Here is a 7,746-nt window from a genome sequence, read left to right on the forward strand (position 1 = left end):
TGTTAGAATTAATTTCAGAAATAGACCGAGATTTAAAATTGTCCAGAAGTTCTTTAGAATTTTTAAGAATCCACATATGGTCAATACCACTACTTGACGACAACGGACGTTTCCAAGGACTTGCTTTTCAACTGGTAGTATTTACAAATCGGCCTAAAATCGGCCCGTGGCACAGAAAACGTTAATTTCCCATAGAGAAATTTAAAATGTTACGTACATGCATTTAGACAGTTTCTGGATGACACGAGGTACGTGAAACGTGTTGTAATTTTATTTTCTTTAAGAAAATCGCTGTTTGAAACAAATGTTTGCACAAATAAAAAAATAATCGCAATTTTCTGATGGACAGCAAAGCTTGAGCCAGACTATAGACATTTTGTCACAACTTTTCGCAATACACCTTATCGCTATTCCCGCTTGACCCGAGAATCTGTCCCGCTCGAACTTTTGACGTCATACAACAATCACTTTTCCATTGTGGCGTCAGATATTTTCTATTATGACGTCAAAATTTTACGGGAACTTGTGTGATGTCCAGTAATGGCGGATAAATAGCGATAAGGTGTATTGTTTTTTCAATGCACTCGAATTTCATCTTAGGTTCTGTTCTGTTTCCAAATATTTTGATTCGAGTGCCACTGATAGATTTTTTTAGATGAAATGTGCGTCTTGCGTACCTTTGATGTTCTCGCTCCTTTTAAATTTCACGAGAGTACCCCAACGTTTTGCTTGTTTTTACTATTCAAACATTAAATTACTGTTGCCCCGTTATCATTTGAACATAAAGGAATTTGTTATGTACAAACAAAACTTTAGATTAACCAAAAATTTACTATTTACTTACATTAAAATATATCTAAAGAATACGGAAAACTTATATCTTTCTTAAGGTAGATCGGCAAACTCCGAAACAGTGGTGACGTTGCTTCGCTAAACTATCATTAAAGTCAACGTAGCGTAAGTAAGGAGGACGTAACCGCTGTTTCGGAGTTTGGTAGATCGGGTGTTTAAATTTTCGCGCCTTCTGCGCAACATGTTGAGCATAGTGTTGTAAACTGTCGTAAAATTTTATCAAAGTAATATTGTAACTGTTTTTTTTTATATCTGTAAAAATTATCAGAAACGCTTTTAAAATCGTATTTTATAAACTCAATTATCAAACAAATAATCTCATTTCAGTTTGATTGCTGCAAATTGTTGACTTCCGTCATGGCGACCTGCACAACATGGTGAAGAATGGAAAAAAAATGAAAAAGAAACTGTGATCGTGATAAAGTGGACTGCTTTTTATAAATACTGTGATGTAGATTTGTAAATTAACAATATGATCTTCGTCCTGGTAGCTTATGAAGCAATTCCACACAGATTCTGCACAAAAAGTAGACGACAGAAAAAATGGGAGGTAAACAAGTTATTTTTTTTTGTGTTGCTGCTTGCCGTAAGTACAATTTATATCGTATCGTCTGCAGTAATCTTACAAATGATGGCCGAAAGATCTCAATCAGGAAGATTCAAAAAAACAAACACGTTCTCTAGGGCAAATAATTTTATTAACACCGACGTCAAAGACTCACTTTCAGACCCCCCTACTTCTTATCATAATGAAGATGCAGATTCTGAGATGCCTTCTGTACATGTAGAGGTTCATGTCAATCTTGACCACACATATACCTTACCACTGGTACTAGACAATGGCCCTTTGGCAATTTCTTCTGAGATTGAAGTCCGCACTGAAGACAGTAAAGGAGAAAACATTGAAAATGAACTACTATTTGATTACATCCCATCAGATCTTGTTCCATTAAGCCATTGCCGATTCATAGTCGATTTGGGTTTTATGGCCGAGCAGTTAAAACACTGTCAGTCTTGTCAGTCAACTCTTTATCTCTACAATGCATTAGGAGTTAAACCTTTAGGATTTTCAGGCTTGATGTATGTCCAATGTCCTGAATGTGGTGGTGTGACAAAAATCAAGTTGGGGAAAACTCATCATAGTGGAAATAGTAAAAGAGGATGTGGAACTTTTGACATTAATACAAAAGCTGCAACAGGTGCACTTTTTATGTAGTTGTATTTACGAATAAAAACCTTTGTAGAATTTTTTTCAGTCTCAAAATATATATATAATACATGTACATGTAGAGCTCTGCAATACATGTACATTGTTGAAAAGTATAGGTAAACTATTTGTATTTGGGCAAAACAGATTGAAATGTTTGCAGAGCCTTGCATTTCCCAAGTGTCTAAGCCTCATACAAATGTTACCAATATTTTTTCAACACAGATGTATAGTAAATCAGTTATTCTACATGTACAGTGAAATTTTGATTTTAAAAATGTGCTCATGGGTGTTTAAGGGTAGGAAGTGACTTTAAAAATATTTCTCAATCAGCAAACTTTTTTCAAATACATTGTTGTAACTTAATATACATCCTACCAATGTTTTATTATTAGAAATGTGAATGCATTTTTCTGTAATTCAGTCCTCCCTTCCTTCCCTCTCACATCCAGTTTAATTCACAAATAAGTAATATCCTTTGAATAAAGTCATGACATAAAGTATTGACTAGTTTTATATTTATTCATGTCAGATTATAATTGAAAATTAATATTCACTTAAAGTAGTAAATAAAATTTTTAAATGCATGTCTTGCATGTTGCCTATGATACCAAATAAATTTCTAGATTTCTAAACATACACATGTATATTTTGAGTTTAATCTTTGTTAAATAAAATAGTGAGTCACAAATTGGTTTATTATGTTATGTATATACATGTAGTTGCAATCATTTACAAATCTATGAATTCTGTTGATTACATTTTAATTTTATAGGAATGCTCCATGCTGGTATTGGGGAAACCCAGCTTAACAATCTGCTTTCAACAATGAATGTACACTGTATAGACACTAAATCTTTGAAAGCCAGAGAACATGAAGTTGGCCAAGTATTGGAGAATCATGCAAAAGAATCTGAGCATAAATACTTACTAGAAGAAGCAATTGGGTGTTTAAATATTAACACAGGTTTGAAAAAAAACAAATTAGTATAATCATAATAATCATTTATTGGTCTTACAGTCTGTTTAATTGTTTGTCTGACCAAAAAAAAAATTTGAAATTTTCTACTATATGTTCACATAAAAACTCAAAATATTTCTGTCTGACATTTTGTCGGTCAGACAGAGTTTGGGTTTGTAACAACAAACATGCAAGGAACTATTTCTTCTGTTTAGCACCAAAACCAACAAAAAAATGTATGGAACAAATTCCTATTATATATTGACCTATATCACATATGTAGTATTCCCATTTTGCACTAGTGCAATATAGCTTAAAAATTAATTGCATCTATTATCAATAACAAAACAAAAATAACTTTTATTTTATAAAGCTTGCGATGAAAAATTTTGTGCAAAATGAGATTCTTCTTTGGACAATATTCCGCAATAATCCTGCAAAACCACTATAATACATGTACCATTGATCTCTTGTAAAATTTCATAATTTAGTACTTGTTTATTTTCCAGTTATGTACATAAGTGGTTATCATATGATTAACCACATCAAAATTTATAAGGAAATTCTGTTCACTCTAAGTACCGTGATAAGTTAAAGGGGACATAATTGGATATATGTTCAAATGTACAGATTGCACACAAGAACACAGTTTTAATAATACACCAAAGAATTAGTTTGAGATCAGTATACCTACCCTCATTAAAAATTTGTGAAACATTACCAGTAATATATATTTCAAGCATTAACATATTGATACAAATGTACAGGATAATTTTCAAATACAGTTATTAGTCAAATTACACAGATGCAATCTTTACTGTCATGGTAACAATTTTGAATATAAAAACATGATAGATGAAAGCTTTATTTTTATACAATAGAAAATGAAGAAGGAAAAGGAATCACAGTATCAACAGACACCTGCTAGCAAAAGAAGGGTTCTGGAAGGGCATATAACAGTTTGTCAGGCATGACTTTAACTGAGTTTAATCCAACAAGAACAAAGTTCAACAAATAATTAGATATTTTATTTTATTTTAAAAACTACTTTTCCGTTAAGGTAGTTCAGGGGTATAGAATAAAAATGACAGAATTTTCTTATACTTGGCCAAAATGAAGCTTTTACTATCCTTTTTACAAAAAATTGATAAAAAGTATGGGTCACCACACTATTTTTCAAGGTACTAGTTGTTCAAAATTGACAAAATTTGCTTAGATTGTTCATGAAAAAATACATTTTTGTGCATACAAAGAAATCTACGAGACAGAATTTTGAAATAAAATATGAGAAGATAGGTTTTATAATATATTTTAAGAAAATAAAAAGAAAAAATGGTGTCACCGAACTTGTTTTTTTGCTACAAGTAAAAAATGAAAATTTCCCTATATGTCCAGTATAAATTTTGTACAAAAAGAGTTATTTCCCCTTAAATGGCTTATTTGAAAAATTAGTTCTATAAGCACAGCACATATATTTGGTATTTGTTAAAACATTTTTGATAATGTCAGTAAATGGCAAATCTGTCTCCAAATTTGCAGATTTGGGCAAAGAACTAGACCGATTATTTATTGTGATTGTACAATTCAAGATGGTGGTATACTCCTGAACTTCCTTAAGCTAGAAATATTAGGTCACATGGTCCTATTTATTTTTTAATTTCACATACATACATCCTTAACATTACCATTCTTAACTGTCATACAAAGGTCTCTTTTAAATCTGATAATTTCTCTGCAAATATGTTTGTTAAACTGAATTTTCATGAAACCTTTATATGATAGAGGAGTTTGAAGATAAATTTTGGTTCTTAAATCCTTATAATTTATAATAATGACACTTGTTTCCATGCAAAGGATATTATGTAGATATGCACAAAGACAAAACATTTTTAATCAGATTATTGCAAGGGAAGATAATGTTATGAAATTTTTGAAAGGGGAGATAATTCAACTTAAAGGTTTTAACTGATTCTGAAGAAAAATATAAAGCTTGCACAATAAAAAACAGAATAGACCAGGAGGAGGGTGTATTCCTCTGTGAGCTTGATCAAACTAATTATAGTTTGATCTAATGCAGATATTGCTTATCTCTAACAATATTACAATATGGGACATTCATGTCCTTTAAACTCAAAATTTTATTTAAGCTAGTTTAAACTGAAATAAATAATTTCAGGTGTATCAACATTGATTGGTAAAAATACAGGAGGAGTTGTCCATCATGCAATAAGATGTCAGCAATGCAGAATCTGTGACAGTGCAACAAAAAAGGGGATTCAGCCCAAAGAGCACAAATGTAAGAAAAATTGGACAGGCTCAGTAAAGGCTATGGAGCCAGATATGCTAGTTCAGATGGTAATGGATGTGAAGAACAAAGGGATCAACATAGATGAAATTGCAGGTGACGATGATACGACCGGATTCGACAGGCTGAAAAAGATATATCCTGAATCAAAGATGATTAAAACCAGTGACAGAAATCATGTAAAAAAGAATGTCATTAAAAAGTTATATGCAATTAAAAGCCAACATAAGCAGCTCTCTGACATGGTTATGAATTCTATATTGAAGAATTTTTCATTCATGATAGATCAAAACAAAGGAGATGTTGAAGGAATGGAAAATGGCCTAAAAGCTATAGTAGAGCACATGTATGGGGACCACGCCCATTGTAATAGATCATGGTGTGGATTTCTTAAAGACGGAGAAAAATATAAGCACAGTAATTTACCTCATGGAAAAGACTTGACATCTGATTCATTACGGACAGACCTAGAGAAGATATTTTTGGGGAATGACTCAGTCAATCCAAGGAAACTTGCATTCCTGTCAAGCTCACAAGCAAATGAAAACTTTAACAACATGCTTGCTGCAAAAGCTCCAAAAGCAAAGCACTACTCCTCATCAGCAAGCTTGGGCTACAGGGTAGATTCTTCTATCTTGCAAAAGAATGAAGGATATGCCTATGTTAGTGAGGTATAACTATATGCACCCTTCATTAGCTCTTTAAAAAATTTAAAAGATAGATGATCAATGTAAAATACAGTTATTTTAGCAGTTTTTGGCTTTTCATCTCAAACTACTGTAATTTAGAAATTATTAGGTGCATTTTTTATTGTGATTTTTGAGAAATAAACAATAATGCAAGATTAATAACTGAGATTTATTGCAGTGACTCAGGATTTCCAGGTGACCAATTAATTTAAGCTTCTTGAAGCTTGTTGTTATAATTTTCATTCATTGGAAAAAACTCCAAACATTCAGTATGGAGATAATTATTTGTATGGTCTGAGAAAGAACATTTTTTTTATATTAGGTGGAAAAAATTTAGGGAGATAAATCAACAAATATATGCAAGATAAATCAACTTGATATTGAATGTTATATATACATCAGTTTCTACAACTTGTCGCTTTATTTATAACTACATCTAAGTTTATATGCTATTTCTCTATTCATATCTGATTCAGTATGAAAATACACATTTCAAAACTTTGTCATATTCTTTATTTCATATATATATATATCTTTGAAGGTTCATGCATCCATGGGACTGTCTCCTGGAGAGGAAACAATAAAAAGAAGCTCCAAAATAAATATGAAAAGGAAAAAAAACAAAGAAAAGGCAAAAACCAAAGAAGCCAAGAGAAGACGTTTCTTCTTAAAGCAGACAAGAACCTCTAAGACTGAGGTGGGCTTGTGTCTCCCTAAAATTTGCAAAGAATGGCATGGGTTGTCAAAAGCTTAATTTCGATAATTTTACCTTGATAAATCTGTGCCCCCCCCCACCTCTACTTGTAATTTTTATTTAGTTTGCACCCCCCCCCCTCCTTTTGCCCTGAACCTAAAATATTTCATTTAGTAAGATTTATTTATACTGTCCCCCCTTTTGCCCTGAACCTAAAATATTTCATTTAGTAAGATTTAGTTATACTGTTATTATGAACTTTAAAATTATATTGGGACTTTCCTTATCTATAGATTTTATAATGTTAAAATAACCAATCTTCATATTTCAATATATATGCCTAGATACGATGAGATCTTCAGTTTCTGAAAAAAAATGACCACAACTATGCGAAACCAATACAAATGTTTTATACTATTTTATGTTATAAATAAATATTAAAAGAATGTTGTCTTGTGTGGGGAAAAAATTATGCATGTATGTAAATATTCCAGAGGCACTCCCACTTCTGGTTCTTCTTTGTGATTACTACAGTTTGTGAGAATTTGTTATTTAAACGTATTAAGTTAATCAAAATTGTTGTTTCAAGATTAAATTAGATATAAGGAGACGTGGTATGGGTGCCAATGATAAAAGAGGATTACACATTAGATACTTATTCTATACAGGGATAAAAATCTGTGGTTTACATTATAGTATAATCTGATATGTGAATTATACAAGGTGCACAATGTACATGTTAATCCTTCAATAATTTATGATCAAATTATAGGATTCAAATCTGAAGTTACAGACAAGGAGTCCGAGGAGATTCCTGAAATACAAGACATCACAAAGATCCCTTTGAATGAACAAGAGGTTATCAAAGCACCAGTAGTAATTTTTGATTTAGAGACAACTGGCCTCAGTAAGTGTAAAATTAACGTCTAATGTTTTAATCTCAGTTTAATTTTGTTGTGAAAAATGAAAATTGAACTTTGACATGAATAATGTCTGCATGGTAAAAATAATCATAAAAATAAGTAAGACGAAGAAGTA

The 7,746-nt window shown here is 31.5% G+C and overlaps 1 pseudogene; it reads left to right on the top strand.

The window, feature by feature from the left end:
- The first annotated feature begins 1,242 nt into the window (after nucleotides 1-1,242).
- Nucleotides 1,243-6,768, top strand: LOC127707398 (uncharacterized; annotated as a pseudogene).
- The last annotated feature ends 978 nt before the right edge of the window (nucleotides 6,769-7,746 follow it).

The sequence above is a fragment of the Mytilus californianus genome, unplaced genomic scaffold, assembly GCF_021869535.1.
Source record: "Mytilus californianus isolate M0D057914Y unplaced genomic scaffold, xbMytCali1.0.p SCAF_69, whole genome shotgun sequence".
In the NCBI taxonomy this organism is placed as follows: Eukaryota; Metazoa; Mollusca; class Bivalvia; order Mytilida; family Mytilidae; genus Mytilus; species Mytilus californianus.